Source organism: Periplaneta americana, chromosome 10 (genome assembly GCF_040183065.1).
Source record: "Periplaneta americana isolate PAMFEO1 chromosome 10, P.americana_PAMFEO1_priV1, whole genome shotgun sequence".
Classification (NCBI taxonomy): Eukaryota; Metazoa; Arthropoda; class Insecta; order Blattodea; family Blattidae; genus Periplaneta; species Periplaneta americana.
In genome coordinates, this window is record NC_091126.1 from 136,457,872 (window position 1) to 136,483,173 (window position 25,302).

Genomic DNA, 25,302 nt, shown 5'->3' on the forward strand with positions numbered 1-25,302 from the left:
GTTTCAGATATATGGGGTTATTCTAAAAGATGGACCCAATTTCATTAATTTGAATTTAATGAAATATAAATTGGACATGAACAATCTACATGCTAATAAGAAGAGGAAGTTTCAAAGCTTTTTATACACACAGGTTATAGGTATTCAATGTGTCCCCCCCCCTCTGCTGCACGGCAAACATCTAAGCAGTAGCCAAACTCGTCCCACACGCGAAGAAGCACGTCTTGTGTTACTGAGTTCATCGCAGCAGTGACACGGTTCCGCAGTTCTGCTAGAGTTGTTGGTAGAGGTGAGACGTAAACAGCCTCCTTAACATAGCCCTACAAGAAAAAGTCACATGGCGTGAGATCAGGAGATATCGGTGGCCAGAAGGGTAGAGCCAGGTCTTGATTTCCCATGCGACCTATCCATCGTTGAGGAAGGGATTGATTTAAAAATCCTCGGACATCACGATGCCAATGGGGCGGAGCTCCATCATGTTGGAAAATGAAGTCTTTTGAATCTTCGGTAAATTGAGGAAAAAGCAATTGTTCAAACATGTCCAGGTAAGTTATTCCACATACAGTGCTTTCCGCAAAAATAGAATGGTCCATAAACATTTTTTCCGTGATAAGGCACAGAACACGTTTAGCTTCACTTCGTGCAAACTCAAGAACGCAGAAAACCTTATGCTGCATAGTAGACATCTTACTCAGAGCTGACACGAAACGTCTGCCTATTGGCGCGAGTACCCTCGCGGCCGTTTACGCAACTATCATCCCACAAGCTGTGGAAAACAAAACTTTGGAATTTCCTCTTTCGTTCGGTATGTAGACTGTTCATGTCCAAGGCGTATGTCGTGAAATACAAATTAATTAAATTTGGTCCATCTTTTAGAATTACCCTGTATAATATTCAGGAAAATGACTATAGAACAGTCTATACAAAAATAATAAGCAAATCGTTGTAAAATGCTCAAAACATAGTGGAACTTTCCAGCACGAACATTTCAGCAAAATAAGTTTCCCACAGTCAGCTTTAGAACAGTTCTGCACTACAACGTGAAAATAGAATTCTACAGGAGTGACGAATTTATCAGGTTCGTTGTCAAAGTATCTGGTTTTATGCCAGCCATATTTAAACATATTTACATATCTATGAGATGAAAACAGATTATGTGCTAAAGACTGCAATTTTATCACGTTATCTCTCTCGTGCCAAGTAATAAAACACTAGTACAGAGCTTCCGAATGAAATTTTTCCAAGGCCTAAGGCCATACACGTCAAGGGGCTGAACAATTCGAGTTATGCGATTTGGAATTGTTAACACTTTCACCGTTTTACCGTCTGGAGCTATTCTTGCTATAGCTGCTAACTGGTCCACGAATGTAACAAAGGAATGCAATGATCGCTGACAGAAGTAAAGTGTACTTCTTAAAAAACTTGAAGAGGTGAGTTTTGATAACCTTACCTGATTTGAGGGCAATGCACATACATATGGGGCAATAAACATTTTCTTCTTCACGATGACAATGGAGATATGAGTAGGCCTACCTATATGAGTGCCAAGCGATTATTTTGAAAAACCACTTCTCGAAGGCAAATCCTTCTCCGGATATAGAAATTTATAGGGAGATTCCTTATTTCAAGTGGAGCGAATGGAGGAACAATCGTTGTGAAAATCCATTAACACATGGTGAGCCTTCCTTTTAAGGAATGAAACAACATTAATGAAATGCAGTGTACCAGGATTTTGGTTGTATGAAGGCGGAGAAAATTAGCAGAAGACGGAGAAAATTGCACAGGATTGTAAGTAAGATTGTGGTTTGTCAAGGATTTTCAAGCTATGGATATTATTAATGATTATGGCGACGACGATGAAGGTAAGATGATGATGATGATGATGATGATGATGATGATGATGGTGATGGACCTAGAGCTCTTTCCTTCTTCCCGGAGGGAATCATGATGAATATTTTATCGCCTTTTCAAATTCATTGTCGTCCCTCAGGTTTTAACCTGGGAACATCGGATCAAACAGCTAACATGGAAACAACTACAGTAAACCAAAAGGGACTTAAAAAGGAAAAACTGTTGTACTATTTATCTTTTGTTAAACATCTGGTACTTCGTGGGCTATTTGAAGCAGTCTCGCTGCATGCATTGCTATCCTATATATCCATTCCTTCTCCTAGCTTATGGTTTAAATCGCGATTATTCACCCCTCGAATGACATTTCAGCCGCCGCGAGAGGTGGGTCTGCGTTTAACTGCTGGACTGTACCAACTGTGTGACTTATTTATACTTTTCCTATACATACCAGTATTTATTTCTTGCGCCAATGACACAGAGGGAAGGGGGAGGCGAGAGAGGGTTTGTTTCCAGGGTGGATTGTGGTCGGACGCTTCCTCATAAAGTATACTCAGTCATTAATGTAGCAATATCTGTTTCACTCAAAATACCAGGAAGGGAAGATACATTATGTGCTCCGCGTACGCAGGGATACGATGTGAATTATTATTGTTCTCCGAGCTACACTGGATATAACATTTCCCTGTGCCTACAGCTTTAACGTATTTTAATGTAGTTTCCGAAAAACCAACCCTTCGAAATCCCACTATTAAAATTTGTTTAAAAATAGATATGTCAAAAAATGACACATTCGTTTCAATTCATATATTTTATTTATTTATTTATTTATTTATTTATTTATTTATTTATTTATTTATTTATTTATTTATTTATTTATTTATTTATTTATTTATTTATTTATTTATTTATTCATTCATTTATTTATGTATTTATTTATGTATTTATTTATTTATTACTACATGCCATACAATCAAAAAAAAAACTTTCGACATAGACGACAAAACTGGTAGGCGAAAAAGTAATTGCAGAGTTAAAACAAAATATTCCTTAAATTTAAAAATTCATTAATATTGTAAAATGTCTTTTGGGCCAACCAGCCCCAGACAAGTCGTTTTAAGAGAAGACGGTACTAAAATTTGATTAAAATTTGTATTAAAAAATTTGGATTGAAATAACCTTCGAGTGTAGACAATACGTTACAAATAAATTGTAAACACTAACTCAATACTGTGACATTTAATGATGCCATTTTTGAAACTCTGTTAGCCCACTTCATTTTCCAATCTCATTTGTTTTAAATTTACCGCATTCTCAATATTTTTTCGGTTGTTTACTTTATATAATTTCATTCTTCAATAGTGTTGCAGCCCTATCTCCAATAGCTTTTTATATTTATTCATTAGATAGCAGGAAATGGTATTATTCCTAGTTGTTTTTGTAAGACATGCTTGAAAATTGTTTTGATCATAGAAATGTTGTTGTTATATCTCGACAGAAATATTTATTGTAGTGCCTGAAACAGTATGTAAATAGTGTGTATAATCTAGTTTGGACTTGGTGTAGTTTTGTGCTTTGCAGTGCATTTGTATATAATAGTTAAAAATCATGGACAGGATTAGCAAATAGAAGGCTAGACTGTTAGAAACTGCTCAAAAAAGAGGCAAAAATGCAAAAAAAGTTATTAAATATAGTAAGGCCACAAAAATCATTCCCTGTTCATTCAAGTGAGAGTTTATACCTAGTGACTCTTAGATGTGTTTTTTCCGTAAATTGCTTCTTTGATTATCGTGAGGAACATGAATTGATATAACTTAGAAATTATCAATAATAGGAAGCTCAAATTTTGTATAGATCTTAAATTAACTATTTAAAATATTTTGCTTCAGTAGAATTTTGATGTTTAAATTCAATTGTGATACATTTTTGAACTCTTCTTAATATATGTAATCAATTTAACATGATTAAAATATATAGTGCTACTTGAAAAATTGATGACCTCACGTGTATCTTGTACCATAATGTAGTTACATGCACCAAATCTCTGCACACATGTTAGCCCCTCGTTCTAACATAATTCTCAAAAACAAATATTCCAATACCTTTCGAAACAAAAAGTTATAATATGTGAACAAGATAAATGGGACATTCTGTATATATTACGTCACTCATTGCATTCTCTCTTGTAACTTGACCTCATTCACAGATGAAGTAGGTTGTGTGCTAACAACTAGAGCAATTAGAACTACTAGCGCTCGTCTCTTGCATTCATTTGACGCAAATTTAATTCGTAGCGTAATAATCTACGCAGTGTTTTAGACTAATTACAAAAACGCATATTAGCTTTTATTTATTTTAATTAATTCTACTGCCCCCTTCAATGAGCACAGTTATATCACTTCCGCCCTTTATAGCCCATAGGGTAAAGTTGCCTAAATCCGTGATACCCCTAATCCCGTGATACTTTTTTAAAATCGAATTTCAGTCAAAGTTTTGCCGTTCGACCATAGCGCCAGACATGTTTCTCGAAACAATGCATCCTTCGCCTACTTTTGAGACATTGGTGAACTACCTAGCAAGATACCAAATCCCGTAACATTCAGTGAAAAAAAATGTATCACGGAATTAGGATTATCACGAAATCACGCAACTTTAGCCTATATGCTTTACTCGCGCAGTAATTGGAGACGAATCAGTCATGGTTCTTAATGTCCTTTTCTGAACTAAGAATATCATCTGGATGTGGAACTATTACCCCAGTTTAGTAAACCATATTCAAAAATGCTCTGGAAATAAGCAAAAAAAATAAGTAATGATATATTCCACATCATTAGGATACACAAATAATAACTGAAGTAAGTACGTCAGTTATGTAAATCATAAAAACTCCTAACAAATTCCTGAGCAACACAGATATTTGCATAGGCAAAACGCTGCCCGATCAACATAACTGATGGACACCCGGTATGTATCGAATCAAATCCTGCACCCGTTTGATGGGAAACTGTCAAGTGGACATCCAAGTTCAGACTCAGAGCTTGGACACCTCTCTCCCTGACTACTGGTGTACTTCTTCGTTCCACCTTTGTGTGTTTCTGCTACAGTAAATACAGATGAAATGAAGACTTAGCAGATTTGTCGTCTCGGGAAATCTTGAAGGTATTATCTTACATCGCCGGTCTCCGACAGCTGCAGAACGTTGTTGATCCAACACAGTGGTCCAGCACACACGGGCCAATAACCCCGCATCAGGACGGGAGTCATTCATCAAGATGGATCTGAATGCTGGGCTCAGAGCGGCATTTCTCACGGAGACATAAGGGTCAGACAGACTACTGCCTGATGCATCCGCTGTCGCATTAGCAGTGGACCAGAAAATACTGACATAAGCCCCTCGGTAAAATACACACCAACCACCTACTACGGCGAGTCGTACTTTTGCAATGTCAAACATGTGAAAAGACTTAGGAGCATTTGTTGAAAAAGCATAATATACTTCTTTTAGAGAAAACTCATATAATGAAGGGATGAGAATGTGATAGTCTAAAGCCAAAATTTTAACAATTGTTTGTGGGAGTACATTTCTTACAAATATGAGGAAGCTGCTAGAAAAAATATTATGAAATTACTCAACAAATGCCGAAGAAATTATGATACCGCACCTAATAGCATTGGACTGTAAATCTTCAATACGCTCTCCTGTAAAATTTGTTTGTGTGATAGTCCTAAGCCATTATCATTCTCAACCCTTCATATGTCAACTAATACTGTATGTCACCTTCCATTTTATACTTGTTAATAAATACAAAACACCACCATTCATCCACATTACGACATAGACAAGTTTGGCCTCGTCAAGCTAACGAATTTGTTTTGAACCACTCTCGCAATATTAATGAAGTAAAAATGTTCAGGTCTTAAAATTAATACAGAATAAAAATTATATAATTGTGCATACTTTTAACACCTTATTCCTTGGTTAGAGTACAACAAGTTAATTATTACTTTTCTCAGAAAAAAAATCGCCTATATGTCAACAAATTTTACTTGTTAAGTGCCATACGTATACTTCTTATGTTTTCTCTTTCAATTAGAAAAAAATGTCAAGGAATGATTTACCCTTCGCAGTTTTTAAATAAAGTGGACGGTTTTCTTGCAAATTTAATAGAAATATTAAAAAGTATCAATATTTGACGAACTTCCTCGAAAAAGAGTGTAACAACAAATTAATGAAATATGTGACTTTGGTGGGAGAAATAATTTTGAAGCATTAATTTATACTAATAAATGAATGCATCAAATAACTGAATAACTTGTATCCTTGAATAATCAAAAGGTAAATAACTCTACTCATACCTCTACTTAGCAATAAACAGGTGGCTGATCCGTGGCGGTATCGTTGACAGTGCAAGCCTCATTTCTTTATTGATAGATTTCAGTCCCTCCCTCTTTGATGTTTTAATTTGGTTAACGTCGAGAAGCCCAGTTCACACACTTATGTAGTTGAAAATGGCAATAACATATTAACTTCCATCTCGGAGATAGCCGGGTATTCACTCCTTATTGACAAACAAAATGTTTGCAAAGGCACTTCGAGAAGTTTTAATTTCAATGTTTTGTCTGCTTTCAAATCTGCCAGTTCCTCTTGTACGAGTATGTTATTTGGAAAATGTCTTGAATCCACAATGAATGGATCACGAACCCAATCTAAATCTTGAACATATTCTCCAAAATAATTCTTGAACTTCTGGTGCAAGATTACTAGATTTTCTTTAATTAACTTTATTACCATCAGCAAGGGGCTATACAGTTGGGAACATCTCAAACGACCCATGTATCCACAAAATTTAGCTTATTCACAAATCCTTGAATCTTATCCATATTAGTGAGAATATTTTCGTTCTTACCTTGCATTTTTCTGTTAAGCTCATTACTTTGTATGGAAAGAACGAAAATATATACCAACTTAGATACTCATTCATCATCTGCAAATTTATCTGCATACTCATATCCCTCAATAGTAAAAAAATGCAAGAATCTCCTCTAAGTTGAAACATTCGTGCTAACACTTTACCTCGAGATAATCATCGCACTTCTGTATGTAGCAAGAGTGTATTGTGCTCTGATCCCATTTTCTGACACAAAATGGAAAAAAACCGCATATTAAGGGTCGCTATTTGATGAAGTTCACGACTTTTACTATTTCATCCATCACAAATTTTAGAAGAAATGGTAAAGACATAGCAACAACGGCTTCGCGATAAACGAGACAATGGTTGCTCCGTATGTTAGGATTTACTTCACGTATTTTAACCACGAATCATTCCACTCGGCCTGTCATAGAAGCGGCTCCGTCTGTACAAACACTAACGCAATCCTACCATGTTAATTAATTACGGACTACATACTCATTAGTTGTTCGAAATATTTCTTCACCAGTTGCTCGCTCGGGCAGTTCTTTGCAAAAAAAAATACTAAATTATTTGCAATTACATCCCCACCAATGCACCGAATGTAGGAAAGAAGTTGTGCGTGACAGCTAATATCGGTGGACTCGTGAATCTGAAGTGAGAACTTAAGATTGCTCTTGATTTTCTCCTCCATAATCTCTTCGATGTCACTGGACATGTCACTAACTCGGCGGATGATTGTGTCAGCAGAGAGAGGATTTTTTTAAATTTCACAGCAGCTTCTGAACTCAGGATTATTTTCACCATTTCTTTACAGGCAGCCATTAACAACGTTTCAGCTGTTGTGTGTGTTTTTTGACCTTCACGATACGTTCGGCTACCTTACAGCTAGCTTCCTGTACTTTTTGCGAAACACGTACCGACGTCGTCATGAGCGTCACTTGTTTTTTTATTTTGTTCCAACAACCGACGAAAATAATGGACATCTTTACTTGACAGAAAGGAATGTTTTGTTAGCAAATTTCGTTTCAATTTACTGGGAACCATAGCAGCATTACTGAGTTTTTCACCACACATAACACAGTCGGGGATTGGGCATGTTTTAACACAACACCATTTTCATTTTAATTCAATTTTAATTAATTTTCGCGTCACATCTTTCACTTTGTAGAAGCACACCGGTTGCGGAACACTCGGTATAACACATGTGCTTCCTAATCCTAAATAACCATCCATCATCACCATCACAGTAAAACTGCAATAAGTAACTTTATTAAAATCAAATAAGACCTCCCTCGAAAAAGGGTGTAATATCAAATTAATTAAATATGACTTCGGTGTAAAGAATAATTTTGAAGCATTAATTTATAACAATAAATGAACGCACTCAACAGCTGAATAAACTTGTGTCCTTGATTAATCAAATGGTTCTACTAGTAAATATAGGACTAACGAAATATGCCCCTGAAATTAATTTCTTTTCTCCTGAAACGTGTATTATAGATTTGTTAGTTACATCCTTTTTCGAGGAAGTCCTTCATTAATTACAATGAAATAAAATAATTTTAACAATGTATTAAACTGGAGCAACACTAAATACAGCTATAAAGAACACAAGAAACTCATTTACGCTAGCTGGGAAACGCACAAGACCCACATCAATGAACAGAAGAAATATAAATGCGCGAACAAACGTGACTGTTTATGAGATGAAACGACATCGACGCTACTACGTCACAAGTCAGAGCAATCCGTGATTTTCTGTGGCCATAGCAATTGTGGTAACATTCTCAGAACGTACTTCCGGAGCCAAGTACTTTTCATCCAACTGTAGGCTACAGTATATAAATATAGTTGCTAATGTAAGTAGTAAGACACGGTTCGAGTCCCGGATAGGTCTGGGGATTTTTCATGAAACAATCCATAGTGACACTTTTGGTGGACAAGGTCCCAGTTGGGTTTTTTTTTCGAGGTTCTCCCGTTTTTTCCCCACATTAGGTATCTACATCATTCAGTCACCATTTCTCCATTTCGTCATAGCATTCCCAGATCGCCGGCTGATGACGCACGGAGGGGGCTGGCCCAGAGCCGAGGGGAGTTGTCTCCTCGAAACCTGGGCACACAGTGAACTTTAGTGTAGTCAGCCGGTGTGGGTTTTGGAAATGAACCTAGCTTGAGGGTTAGCGCAATAGATCGTAACAGGTCACAGTGCTGGGCCTCTCTCCCGTAAACTCAATTCCATTCCAATATACAGAAAGTTGAATAGCTGAAGTGTGAAATGTCATTTTCCACTAAAGTTAAAGTTGCGCAACACTATTATTAACCATGTTATATACTTTCAGAGAAATTTCCAACCTATCTGTTAAAAGAAGTTTAGCGAAATATAGACGGAAGACTGCATAATGCTTTTGTAATGTCTGTAAAACCAGCCAATGAGGAAAGTTACAAAGGATCATAAAGTCGCGTATAAAGCGCGTGTTTTCCTGACAGAAATGGCTTATTTTTATTATTTTCGGAAGTTATTAATTGCTTTGCACCTTACAGCTCACATTAGCAGCCATCTTTCCAATTAACCTTTTCTTTACAATAACTTTGAATATACGACTTTTCAACAGAATGATTTTGATCTAATGATTTTGGAATTCTTCCTTGTAAATGTGAACACAGCTGCACGGTTCGTATTTTGAATAATTAAAATTTATAACTAAAACTTTCTGAACACTCTATAGTTGCTCACAAAATCGTCACTGTACATGTCTAGCCTCAGGTTTCGAAATGTTTGTTTGGAACGCGGCCCGGTCGCCTGACTCTTAGCAAGCGGTAGGTCTACGCATCATTTATCGGCAGAAATAAATTCCACTCTACCGAGCGGACTTGTGCAACACGCGTTATGTTACCAATCAATATGTATCGAAATAGCTAAATTCTGATTGAAATCTGGTAATTACTGTTGCTACTTCGCTCGCGATTCTAAATACATTTGTAAAACTGTCTCATTAAAATGTTCGCCCGAGCGGAAACCGTTTAAACCTATGTTTAACACAACAATAAAACGCGTGTTTTATATCGTATTCATTATTTCTAATAAAGTTCATCGTGTAGGAATGAAACAGACCTCATTGCCCAAACTGTCTGTAATTGCAACTGCATGTGCTCCCTGTGGTTGGCAAACAGCAGCCGGCAGATCGTTCTAGTAGCGATGTGAAAGAAGTAATGCCAATTAGCTTCACATCATCCCCTTCCAATGGACATACATTGAGTGGAAAGTACATGAAACACATTCGTTGTCCAAGCTGATGTTAGATGTGAACAGAATTATTTACTTCAGTGCAAAGTTTAGAGTGGAAGTAGTTTGAACTAGTATTTCAACTATAATTAGATACTTTATTTTCAATGGGAAAAGTGATGGTTTTGCAAACCAAGTGCAAGTAGACAAAAATTAATTTTTCCTACCCTAATAATCACAGAAAGTACTGCACAGAGTTCCTATACAAAAGTATACCAACATGTAATAAGATTATGAAAAGAGGCTCCTAAAAGGAAAATGCGAATTTCAGTAATACCAAATGCAGATAGCCAGCTAGTTGAACAACTTTGCTTGAACATAGCTCGCGATCATGTACTGCTGAACGACACTTAGAACAATTTGTGCCATGCCAGATTTCTCTTCCGAATTTAGCCAGCAAATCGAATTAATTCTAGAGTGACCGCCACGGTGGTCTAGTGGCTAGAGCGTTGGACTTATAATCCTGTTGATCCGGGTTCGATCTCGAAGTACCCCGATATATTATTTGTGTTGGGCAAGACTGTGGTCCAGGTTAGTGTCCTGCAATGTTCGAAGATGAGAGGGGCAACTAAGACATTGAAAAATTCATTTCATTTCATACGAAAAACTAATCACAAATTATGTGCCAAAATCCTTAAGTTGTTAGCTACAGCTTACAGCTATAATTTTTTTTGGAAATATTCAACAATTTTTTCCTCCGTTACTGTATCCTATACAAAAATGAAAATTAATATGTGTAAAACACTGTCCTTCTGCAATATTAAAGATATATTTTTACATTTACAATATTAATTATGTTTTTTTTTCTAACTTCAAAACGGTAGCAGTTCACTGTGCAATGATGAAGCAATTCCCTCATAACCAGACCCTGGAGAAAGTATTTCTTACAGGGAAACGCGTGATGTAGTATAGCTAATGTTTATGAACCGAGGACTCTTGCACGCATCACTATGCAGATAGGAGTAGTGCCGGCGTAGCTTAGTACAACGCAGTCAAATCAATCGACACGGGTCTTCAGAATGCCGGGACCGAAAGTACGCAAGATATAAGCTCTAAGGATATATGTTCGTCAATATGGAGAAAATATGTTTTCCATCCATGGTAATGAACTGTTTTGTGAATTGTGTCACGTGAAATTGGCAGCCGACATGGCATGCAACGTTAAGAAGCATATAAATAGCAATACGCATAAACGCGCATGTAAAAGACAACAGAATTTAAGCAAGGTACAGCAGGAATCTCCTTCACAACTACAGTTGAACGAACATTTTACGAAGATATGTGTGACGCATTCATTGCTTCAAAATATATCCCGTTAAACAAATTAGAAAATGCGATACTCCGTGGCTTTTCAGAAAAGTACACCGGAAGACAAATGCCTAATGAAGCAACACTGCGGAAGAAGTATGTGCAACATGCATATGAGAAATGTCTGCGTGAAGTGAAGTGTAAATTACAAAATGAGAAGATATGGGTTTCTTTCTATAAATGAAAGCATGGACTCCGTTGGACGTCATGTTGCAAATGTGGTTGTCGGTGCCCTTATTTCGGAATGTTTCTGTAGGCCCCATCTCTTAATGAGTGAAGTGTTAGAGAGGGTTAATTATTCCACCATATGTGAACTTTTTGATAGTGCTGTGGAGTTGGTATGGCCATCATGTGTGCAATTCGAAAATGTGTTACTATATGTTACAGATGCTGCAAGCTATATGAAGAAATCTGCTAAGTTTCTTGAAACACGTTATCCGAATATGATACACGTTAAATGTCTTGCACATGCATATCAAGCAATTGTATTCAATTAGAATTAGAGTCTGGCTGGGAGGAAGAGAAGGCCTTCTGGCCTTAGGTCTGCAGATTAAATAAATAAATTATTATTATTATTATTATTATTATTATTATTATTATTATTATTATTATTATCATACTTCATTGCAACGCATCAATACGTTAATAATATTATTACTAGTATGTCAAGTACAATGAAATATTTAGGTCCCTTAATGAGAATAAAATTAGAATTGCACTTTGTAAGCTTCATAGCTAATCACTGAAAACTAGTCAAAAAGACGCACAAATAATGAGACTTTCATGTATTACTGCATTTCTCATGAACCAAACTGTACTACTGCCAACGTCACGCTGTATATCGTTATTTACCCCATCCCTCTCAAAGCAGGTATGCAATGTTGCATACTAAGCTGATAGCAATACTTTGCCAGAGGCCTACTCATAACTCATAAATTTTTAACTTTTTCATGTTCTTTCTGTTTTATTTTATTGCTGAAACTCGTGTTTATAATATCGTGCTCTTTCAACTACATTCCTTAATACATATATATTTTTTTTATTTTGTGTTAGAAGGAAATACTGATATTTTATCATTTTAAAAATGAATTTATTTTTTATCAGACAACCTATAAAATGTAGAGGAGTGATTTTGCATCATATTGTAGATATGACAAGCATAAATACACACAATAAATAGCATCTCAGTCAGAATGTTGGATAGTTTTTCAGTTATGAGGGAAACGCTTCATCACTGCACTGTGAACTGCCACCACGTTGAATTTAAATGTATATTAAATCGCAAAAATATTTTTATCATATAGCAAAAGGACTGTGTTTTACACATACTAATTTCCATTAGACCTAGTGTACAAGATACAGTAATAGAGGAAAAAAATGTTGAATACTTCCAAAATTTTACTACTGTAAGCTGTACCTAACCTCTTAAGGGGTTAAAACAAAAAGGAGTGGGATTGGAGGACAGCGAATATTTTTATAATGAGGTGAAACAAACATGTCAAACCTCCTTCTGGAGAGCGAACATAGGCGAATATCGAACTTCGCCATATTCTACAAACTTCAACCGAACATAGCGCCTGTAATTCACTATTATTTATTTATGTTACAAAACTAGCATCACATGAAATATTCCTTATATCAATAAAAATAATAATAATTACAATTATAATTATATTTATGTTAATGGTAATTATTATACAGATATAATAATTAACAGTACAGAAATTATAAACCACGAAAATATTTATAATAAACATAATGAAATAATAAATACATTAATAAAATTATATAATCAACCAATAAATCTATTTACAATTACAATTTACTAGACGCAAGTGCAAGGTAAAACATCTTATATTAAATATTTAATTTTGGAAATTGTATTAATAATTGTATATCAATATGTAAAATTATAAAATGTGTGTACGTAAGTTTATTTAATGATTGTATGTATGTACTTTTTTCCTTGAACTGTAAATAATAAAAATAAAATATCTATTTTTAATATTAATTGTAGTAGTAAAAATTACAAACATTTAAAAAGGACCACTACGAGAAATAAATTAAGGTATAAACCTATACAAATTAGACATCGTCTACTTAAAATTACTAACATTGCTTTAATTGATTTACCAACACCAACTAATATCAGAACATGATAAAATTTTGGTTGACTATTAGGGTTATGTCTAGTAATAAACTTTAACAGGAATATTTCTAGCAATACATTATTGTTCAAACATTGAAATAGCATTTTCAAGAACTGCACATATTTGTCGTGATGTAAATTATGGTTGACTACTACGAACTCTATATGCAAATGGTGCATCAATATTCTTTACTTGTATTTATTTACACATTGGACGAAGCATGTATTATGGTTCATATAAATTTTTACATACCTGATCAGTAGGTTTAATTATCTTATTTTTAAGATAGCTACAGCTTTTATAGGTTATGTTCTTCCATGAGGGCAAGTATCATTTTGAGAAGCAACAGTAATTACAAATTTGTATCAGCAATTCCATACTTAGGTATCAATTTAGTACAGTGAATATGAGGTGGTTTCGCTGTAAACAACGCAACACTACTGCAGATCGATTCTTCACATTTCATTTCCTATTACCATTTTATTGTAATAGCAGCCGTAATAGTGCATCTACAATTTCTACTCCAAACAGGATCAAATATCCCAACTGGTTTATATAGTAATATTGATAAAATCCCATTTCACCCATATTTCACAATCAAAGATATTGTAACGTTTTATTCTGCTTTAACCACCACACCGGTCAAGAATGTGACTTTTATTCTTAATTATTCACCCCACAACATTGGGTATTCCACTCAATACACCAACACAATAGTCGTTATCGCAGTCCACAAAGCGACAATGAGAATACACGTGTATTATTGAGAAGAACAACAATGTGCTCCTAATTTCAACTCATGTTCACAAAGTACTATGTACAGAACAAAACTGTCAGTTCTCAGTTCAGATTTCGTTCGCCTTGGCTAGTTCTTCTAGCTCACTGTTCAAGTTCACTCTACATCGAACTCAGGCCTTCCAGATACCTCGCACTCACCTGGACACTGTCACAGTTACGGACTCAGTCAAGTACACTGCACGTCGAACCCCGATCTTCCGGCTACGGTTCACGACACGTCAAACTCAGGTCTTCCCAGTTGCGGTTTTCTGCACGTCGAACCCGGTCTACCAGATGCTTTCGAAGGGTGACTTCCTTGCTCGCTCGAAGACTCACTTGCAGACTGACTGAAGATTTGCTGACTCGCGACTGACTGCCTCTCTTCGGCAACTCACGGTGTTATTTATTTACCACGAACATCTAGAATGTTCTGCGTCCCGAAGCTTCTGGACCTCCACAACATTCCGTTTCCAGGTGATTCCTTACTTCCGCCCAGTCACAGTCGCTTTTTCTCCCCCCTCACTCCGTACCGCGGCTAGCGTCAGGGGTTCGTGTTTCCGTTTCCCCGCGCCTTCCTTCTCGCCAGATACGCGCGCCAGTCCCCGATGCGACCAGAATATTCCAAAAGGATGCCACAATATTGTAGGATTTATAATCCTAATTATATTATTAACAATTTTATCACTAAACGAAACATATACTTTGGGAGATCTAGTCCAGGTTACAGAGATTTTCTCCGGGAGTTCAGATTTCTCTGTGGCATCCCACCAAATCTTCATCATCACATCTCATCGCGGCTGAAACGGAGACCAGTCTCCTAAGACTCAGGCTGGGCAACGACTCTGTTGGTAAATTAATCTACACAACTACAATGCGTGAACGACGAAAAATAAAGTACCTGCCGTTGGTGAAAACAAAAATAACTTAGAGCTCTGCCAAATATATTTCCGTGTTATCTTCAGGGTAGAAAATGCTTGCGTTGAAATTGTGTTATCCTATTTCTTATTCTCGGATAGTTTACACGCACAATAGAACGTATAGTCGCAGTGCTGAAGGAACTTTGTCCACTCCTTCGTAAAGTGAAACAAGCCGCTTTTTTAAGACTGAACGAATACATGCGTCTTTTCCAGAATGCAGGAATTTACTGTTGAAGCTTATGGATTTAGTCTCTAGTTTTCTTTTTTTTTTTTCTCTCTCTCTCTCTCTTTTTCTGTAAATTATCTGGCACCCTACCATGCGATCTAAGCATCTAACTTTTCAAGCATAACCATTTAGCGTACAGACTTTAAATGAACAAATAGTATTGATTTTCTGACCACTGGATAGCTGTCAAAGTAACAAAATCTCCCTTCACGACAGTCTGTACATCTGATCTCGAATAGTTCATGAGCGTGTCTCTGCTGTGAACGAAGAACGCGGCAGAGCGTCGGTCTGTGTGTCCCGACTGTCACAGAATGTTCATCTGCTAAAGGCTCCACTTGCGTAAATCAGTTTTATGGTGAAGTCTTTTGCTTCTTACAGACTTCCGCAGCGCACGCTACTTTTGATTGCGGCGTGATAACTGCCCTTATAAATCCTACCTTTCTACACAACTCATATGTAAACTATCTACTAGAGTTGTAAATAATCAAGGAACCGCTGATTAGAGTTCTTATTTGTTTCCCGAAACAAAACATTCAGCTCAATAGCGATAAGGGTAACAAATGTGCTGGAAAGTTATAGCTACTTGGGGGAAAAAAAGCGCAAAGAAAATTTTAACTCCCTCCTGCGTATTTTACGTCTAACCTGTTGAAAAAGGAGCCTGTGATGTGCTGAGTAGTTAAGTGTTGCATAGAAGCAGCAATTGAGGGGTTAGCTGGAAGAAGGACGTCATTCAGAAAACATAGTTTTGAGATAATCAACAAAAACTATCTGTACCCTGCATCTCTTGCTTGAATATGACACTATTCATGAATACTTTAGGGTAGTACGTTCTATTGTGATTACAATGAGTTCCATGGTTAATTTTTAAATATTGTACGAGAACGAAGCATTCATTTTTTTATTATCCCCTTCTTCCATAGAAGAGGGTTGAAAATACTGCAACACTGTTAACTGTTTTATATTTTTATAGGAAAGGCTAGGTATAGGTCTATAATACAATAATGAAGATAATTACAATGTATGCTTTACAAATACATATACAGTATATGTATATATATATATATATATGTTCGTTTAATAAATTATCACAACATTAAAAATAATAAATCCCACTTATTTCACGTTATCATTTTAAATAAAAATACCTAGAATATAGGCTTACAGACACTATACCACTTTAAGTGATCTAATAACCTAACATAAACAACATCTAACATCTTGAGAGGCCTATTTGAGTGTTTGCCTCTCATATCTGTCATTACAGTATCACCTAGTTTCACCACATATTGTACAGTTATCAGTCGTTTCTTAAATATTTTAAACAATGACAGAATAACGGACTTGCATAAAACATCTTCTCAGGCATTATATTATATACCCAAGAACATTCTCGGTGCTGTGGTTTTACAGTTTTTTGACGCTGCTAAATGGTTCTGCTCTCCAAATATCCCATAAGAAATGTATCCTGTTGGTTTTTGATTCTAGTTTCCCAAAATTCTCAATGGAAATTGGCTTGTTCTTCTGTAGGATCTCATATTTCTTCTGGTAGCAACTGGCTTAAATGTTTTGCTGCTAACTTGTCAGAAATATGGTCGCTTCTAAATGACTAACTGCTAGCCTGAGTCTAACATTTTATAGCACTGCATACGCCTATATTATAAGTACCTTATATTCATTCTCCATTGACAAAAATAAAATAGTAATACTGTATTACTTTCACCATTTTTGCTGATCTACTTGGGTAAGCTTTGCCGTAATTGCGTCGTAGATTGCTAGATTATTCTTTAATAGTTTGCTAAATAGTTTCCGTTTTCTACATTTCCGTTTATGCCCCGACCCCACTTATACGTAGCAAAGCAAGAGCATACTACTTGAACGAGACGACGTAGCTGTCAGTGGCGGAACTTGGCTATAGGTTTAACGTGCACAATTTTTTTAAGGAACACAAGTATAAATAACTTCGAGACAATAAATAATAGTTTTAATTTTTCAAATTCAAACAGTTGGTGTCCCAGTTAGATAACAGGTAAGCCTATATAACGACAATGAACTGTTTTTCTCTCTCATAATAAACTGTTTCAAATTATTATAAAATATATATCTTTCTACAAAATAAATTAATCTTCCTGACACTCACTGGGACATAGACGCCACTTTTTCAAATTTATAAGTTAGTTGATGTTAAGTTCATATGTTGCTAAGGAAAGACGGAGAAGACGAACAAGATGAAAATGTTTTCAATTTATTTTATAGTTGATTTTCAATATCGTCTCCCATTTTTTTCTACTCTCCTTGTGAAAGTGCATCGAGACAGACATATATTTTCAAATGACTAATTTTTCGAGGCAAATTTCTTTCCCTGCAGCAGTGAGACACTTCTTAATAAACTCGCCCTTAGACAACGGTTTTATATGTTTGGAAATTAGCTCCGATATACGATAACTAGCTCTGGCAATGTTTTCTATCGGTACTTTCTCAGAACAGAGGTCAACATTCTCAGATTTCAGATCTTCTAGCTTCGTTATCCTGGCATCTACTAAAGAAAATTATTACGAGTATGTATGTATGTATGTATGTATGTATGTATGTATGTATGTATGTATGTATGTATGTATGTATGTATTTATTATTATTATTATTATTATTATTATTATTATTATTATTATTATCATCGTATTATAAGTATATTTATAGTGTTCGATTTACGACGTAACATTAACAATATCAGTAGCAGTAGTAGTAGTGGTGTTTAACAAGGGCGCGTTAGCTACTATTGCTATTTGCGCCCTTATCTAAAATTGTTAATATAACAAACAATACCAGTAGCAAAAACAACAGTATTCCGGATTATACTAATTACTAGACTTCGTTGAATTGCCACACGCAACATGCTATCAGGTTGCCGATGTACAGTAGTATAGAGGAGGTGAGCCGGTCTCGTAGTATAAGCAGTTCATGTTAAGAGATGTAACCGGCCCAAATAGATAGAGCATCTACAGCTAATGTAAACTTATACCTATGTAAGCACTTGTTTTTGCATTACTGTGGTTCGAATAGTCAAAGCTTAACATTTGTTCAGTGCAGACAAGAATTCAATGAAACATACTACAATGAGTGTTGCTGTTACAAACAATTGCCCCTGGAATACCTGCAGCCAATCTTGACCCGTTGGGGAACGTGGTTGGACTCTGTTAATCATTATGCAGAACATTACAGCAAAATAATGGAGGTAATTGATGCATTGGATTGCACAGATAGTTCCACTGTTGCAGCTGTAAAATCATTGCCTTCTGAACAGTTATTGGAAGATATTCTGTTCATTGATACTAATTTTAAAATCGTGTCCAAAAGCATCATCCTGTTAGAATCGTCTAAACTACAACTCTCATAAGCGTTTAATATAGTGGATAAAGTATCACAAACCGTTACCCTAAATAACGATTCACTAATTTCAGAAAAAGTTAAATGTAAGTTGAGAAACATTATTGCTAAAAATTCTGCCTATTCACAACTTCTGATTATAAATGATGTACTATCAGGTCACGACAAGATGTCTGAAGTTGGTGTACTAAAAAGTAGTGACTTTCCCTTCTTCAAATATGCACGTATTACATCGTGTGATGTTGAACGTACATTTCCCAATATAAAAACTGTTTAAGTGACCATCGGAGATTACTTTGCAGTCGCTAAAAATATACGTAACTCTTCACTGCAATGCACATATTCAAGAATGATGTGATTATCTTACATTACATTTTACAGTTAATATATCTCACTATGAAATAATTGTGTATTTACATGTTTAGACATTTCCTAATTCAATGATCATTCATTATATTTCTTGAATGCAGGATACAGGTTTTATTGTAACCGCAGTATACTGCTCAGTATTTAAATCAGAGGCATACTCAATCCTATGCACGTCCCCTTCTCATACAGTCTATACAGCGTGCGCAGTAAACCTTGCGATTCTAGTGGCAATTCCACGAAGTCTACTAATTATTATAGGAAACTGATAAATTACAATAATATTAATAACCTTCAGAGACAATAAATTACTACGGATAATATGACTAAACTTATCAGACAAAACGTGACTACCGTAATCACGATTATGCAGCCTAAAATGCTTTTTAATGTTGAAATTGGAGAACGATTTGTTTAATGCCTTAGATGTTAGGCATCTGAGCCCATACAGCACTTAACACTAATTATGGAAACTGTGCCGAGATCGACTTGCCATGATGAATCCGGCACTGAAAGTTTACGATGTTGTTCTACTGTTCGCTATATTCTTCTTCTTCGTTCTCTTTCTTGGCCTCGGGTTCAATTCAATGATCCCATGTAGCCAGCTAAATTCTCTAATGTAAAATTGTATTCTGTTATTTACTGAATAAATAGCACCGAAGTACCGCACCGACCGGTGACTAACTATTTAAAAAAAAAAACATGAATGAGTTGTGGATGATAAACGATGACAGTGAACACGCCTGCACTTCACGGAGACAGACCGATGACTCGCGTCGCTATATTCAACTGCACTGGCTGCGCTGCGAAGAGGTAGGAGAAAAGGAGGGGTGGTGTTTGTGACTCAATCGAGTCAACAGTGAGCCACTGGCGTGCTCAGTCGTCTTTACTCACACCCACTATAGGATCTTACTGTATACTACGGCGCACTCATGGATTTGGTTTCACGAGATAACGAATGACCTATAGACCTACATTGCTGTAGTTTGATATTGGTCTATGTGGTGCATCATCAATAGACAGTGGATGCGGGATGACTTAAGGGAAAGTGAAGTTGTTTCGTATCAGAGTATATGGCACATGCCGTTCCGTCCGTCTTTTGTGTACCTGGCGAGTACAACAGCGTACAAGACGAAGGAACCCCAGTCCGTTTATAGAACATTGCAACGCAATGTGTGCAGTTGTGTTATCCTGCTCAAGTATTTAGTATGCGTTGAATATGTTTTGCTGATCCATTCATAATCGCAAAACCTTAAATCGCTCAGAGATACGAAATGCAATTAAGAATTATGAGTGACATTTTATGTATCAACGAAGACAATATCGTGTGTAATGTATGTAATATTTAAATAAAAACCAGAACAACTCAGGCTATAGAGAAACATTGCAACAGTATATCGCACAGGAAATGCGTTGAAAAGAAATCTGAGGAACCATCTACATCATCATCACCATCATCATCATCATCATCATCATCATCATTATCACTCATCATCATTTAGTTGTACGGGTCTGACGACACGTGCAACATGATGCTCAGTACAAATATTCCTCTAAAGAAATTGAGTGATCCCCATTTTAGAGGTTTTCTTCAGAAATTATCTCGATACAAAAACTGTTTAAGCGATAGGCGAAGACGATTCAGCTTCAACAACTTACGAGAATATATAGTCGTTTACTGTAACGCTGGTAATTGCATCAATGATGACGAGGACTGAACCTTGCAAGGTATGTAGTACAGTACGTTATGTTTCTTTTCCTTCTGACTGTACGGAGATACAGTAGCATGTTGATGTCGTCTGTTTACGTTTAAAACCTGTTCAGACAATGGTCTGAATGAAAAAAAAAATGTAACATAGAGTAAATGTGCACTTACATGCAACGATAAGTCATTCCGCATCCACTGTCTAATCATCAGTCTGTCTTATCATCGAATATATCCAACACAGTACTGCCATGCTTGACAGAGTTTAATGATGAATGCTGCCAAAGTGTCAAAAATGTAATGTGGTAAAGTACAGGGTAAGTAATTTTAACAGCTGATGTAAATTTTCAGAAAACGTATGGAAAATTAAACTTCCTTTCTGTTAAAAAAATAGCGGATATTTGAATTATCGGATGAATAACTCCCTAAGGACGTGTCATCGAGCACATGCTCCTTCACAAAAATTGATCCCCTCCGCCTCACCTAAAGTTCGTCGGTTAGGTCTTATTACACCCTGTACATATAATTATTTGCAATGCATACAATTTACAATACAATAAAATAACTATAATATTACAGAATCATTGACAATATTGACCTCATTTATATAGGCTTACAAAGCAAAAAACAAAATATGTCTGTAAAATGCGTTGTAAGTATCTCTACAACATTTGCCACGAACCAGTTACTGAAATCCTTTCGCCTATTAATAAGAAATTATTTTATGTACGGCTCTTTCTCTCAACATATTACTCATCAACTCTTCATAGGAAGCTACTAAATACAGTATTATTTCCACAAAGTCCCTTCTCGAGTACTTTCCTATTGATGTAACTTTCCATGATAGCCATATTACAAGGATTTTGCCGATTTCATGGTGAGTATGAACACTAACATGTGACAGAGATAATGAAATCTTCGTTTGATCGCTTGGAACTTATGACGTTAAGGGCATTTATATCTTCTCGTTTTTTTTTAATTTAATATGTTCATTGTATTTTCTGTCATTCCAGTGCAGTTGTCACTTACTCTGGTAGAGTTGGGGCCATCAGGCCTGCTCTTCCACTCAGCCAGAAAGAAGACAATACAACAGTTATAAAGTAATGTTTAAAACAGGGCTGGACAGCGAGAGCGGATTCTGCTCTCTCCCGGGGAGCCATAAGATTTCTCTTCATCCCCTTTCTTCCCCGCCGAACACTGCGCAGCGTTGATTCAGTGACGGATGAATATTAAGCGTCCCCGTTTAGAGTCTGGATCCGCTCTCGATGCCCACCCCCTGGTTTAAAATTACAAATATACAATTTAAGATCAATATGTACAAAGAATCAATACTAATCAGAGAATATAAAATACTAACGGTATTTATAAGAGTATAGTGGATCGGGGGAAGACGCATTACTTTTTCTTTGATTGAAAATTTAAGATACTGTTTATTTAGTTTTGAATTTCTTATTGAAATGTCAAAGTCTGGAAGGTATTTTGAAACTATATTTTAGTACGAAACAGAAAACGTTATTTATCTTGTTTATAGATACAGGTTTTCTTCTTGCCTACACTGTAGGCATATTTCCCCGATAGTCGGGTAAGATGGCAAATGAAATTAACACATTTACTAGTATATGTATTTTACCTTAAATTGGCTTGATACATGTATATAACAAAGGAATAATGTTTACACATTCCCTGCAATAAAATTAAAAATAAAACTCTTGCAACAAGTTGTCATCCTACACCGAAAAAAAAGTGATCATCTTCCCCAAGTATCGGTGTAAGATGTCTGGTGCTGTGACGCAACCTAAGATGGCGGAACAAGGTCGTTGGTTGTTAACAAAAGTTCCAGAGTTATTACGAATTCAAGGATGTATTAAAATTTTAACATACCTTTACAATTATTTTACAGCAGAAAAATGAGTTGTTTTCTTGCTTTTCTTCTTCTCACAACAAGAACGCGTGGCAAAATGAGTTAGCTTCCACTCTACAGATATTCAACTGTCTCTGTGATCAAGAAGACATGCGCGTGGCGCTCTCTCTTAGAAGAATGTGAAACTACAAAGAAATAAGCATCTTCCCCCGAGAGTCATCTCCCCCCGATTCTCTCTATATGTGGCATACCTATCTCACATAAAATGTTTGTACATTAGTTCAACATTAATGTTATCCTAACTTCTATACAATCAATGCTTTCACTGAACTGTGAGATTTCCTTACATTTAGCATATTTAGACTCAATTTAATATAATTTTAACTGCACTATGGATGAGCATTACTTCGGATCTGTAGGCAAGCGCGTATGCCGACAGAGCTACATCGGTGGCTAAGAACGTTTTTAAAGAAGCATATTCGGACAATAATAAAATTTCGTTGGTTCTAAGTGCCTCATGTCGTACGAGTATTTGGTTATCAGTCCGTCATCAGGCTTCCCATAGAGTTAAAAAGTTTTCGAACACAAACATGATCTTAGGCTTAGAATTTTAAGAGGTGGTGCGAATCATTACTCAAGTAATATTAATAATAATAATAATAATAATAATAATAATAATAATAATAATAATAATAATAGACACTGTGAAATACTATTATTGAAACCTATCTAAGTTACCAATTAATCTGAAATATGAGTAGTGGAAACTAATTGTACATACTTCGTCGTGGATACAGTATATTCAGACAAAATAACACTGTTCCTGACAAAGGGGACTAGGGGAAAAATAGTCAGCCAGCTTTGCTCGCCTCACAAAATTTTCAGGTTTTCCCATTGGTGCGTCCTCAGAGTCAACTCTAGCTAAGTTCGGAGGAAAACGTTTCGTGAGAAAACGGAGTGGTTAATGCTCAATGCCGCAGTCAAAGTATAATTACGAAGATTGCCACAAACAGCCAAAATTCCCTCCGCATGTGGACTCCATCCAGCGCGAATTCCGCAATGCAAGTCCTAGGTATGTTGCATTAGACCACGACGCTACGGCGCGGGGCAGGTAAGATATCGAAATAAATTCATACATTCAGTGCTAAAAATGTCTCACACTTTAAACGTGTAATTGCACGCAGTATCACAACCAATAATCAAATTCTATGCCTTGGGCAGGACAATGGTAAGTGCCAATATAGATCATATATGGATAAAACCACTTTCTGAATATTCCCTTGTTCTACTATCTATGTATGCAACTTGTTTGGTCATATCTGCCATCTATGAAATTGTGAGAACAATTTGAAAATAGAGACATCATTGCACTCCAGTCAAGACAATGGTAAACGCCATTCGTGTTGTGAAAATTGCCGCTACTAGGAAGAGCTTATTATTGTTGGAAAAATTTATTTATTTATTTATTTATTTATTTATTCATTCATCTTGTCACTAGAAAGTTTTTGAAATTAATATTTTCCCAGCCATTCATAAAATATTTTGATATGATACCTCTTGCACAAAAGGAGAGATCTATAACTGAAACTCGATTAATATATTTCAGTATTATTTGTATTTATCCTGGTAATAATGAACAGTTTGACTCGTAGACATTTTGTTTTTTCAGCATTAACATCCCATGATTTTACGAGAAGATTAGAAGAGAACGGCAGTTACGTAGACTTTCAGCCCCCCACTACTACCATTAACGCACAACACAATGTCAATAGGGCGATTGCTGTCGTCTGCGATACAATGAACTTTTCTGTTGATTTTCGAGTTTGGCATTTTTTCCGGTTATTATATGCTTATTTAAGTTGTGTTAACTCTCGCTAGTGGTTTTATATTTTATTTTATCCGTCTTAGTATTTATTTTATTATTGTAAATATTTTTGTTTTATCACCATTATTATTATTATTATTATTATTATTATTATTATTATTATTATTATTATTATTTATATCAGCATTATTATTTGAACCCTGTAAAATTTATGTAGACTACTGGACTGTACCCGAGCACGAGCATATGCTCATTTCGGGTATCTATTCATATGTATTCAATTCAAATGTAAATTGTAAATAAATTTGAAATTTGAAAAAAAAATTATTTATTTAATTATTCATTTATTCATTTATTTAATTATTCATTCATTCATCTGTCTGTCTGTCTGTCTGTCTGTCTGTCTGTCTGTCTGTCTGTCTATCTATCTATCTATCTATCTATCTATCTATCTATCTATCTATCTATCTATCTATCTATCTATCTATCTATCTATCTATCTATCTATCTATCTATCTATCTATCTATCTATCTATCTATCTATCTATCTATCTATCTATCTATCTATCTATCTATCTATCTATCTATCTATCTATCTATCTATCTATCTATCTATCTATCTATCTATCTATCTATCTATCTATCTATCTATCTATCTATCTATCTATCTATCTATCTATCTATCTATCTATCTATCTATCTATCTATCTATCTATCTATCTATCTATCTATCTATCTATCT

The 25,302-nt window shown here is 35.7% G+C and overlaps 1 pseudogene; it reads left to right on the top strand.

Moving 5' to 3' along the window:
* Positions 1 to 537: 537 nt before the first annotated feature.
* Positions 538 to 14,630, top strand: LOC138707739 (cytochrome b-like; annotated as a pseudogene).
* The last annotated feature ends 10,672 nt before the right edge of the window (positions 14,631 to 25,302 follow it).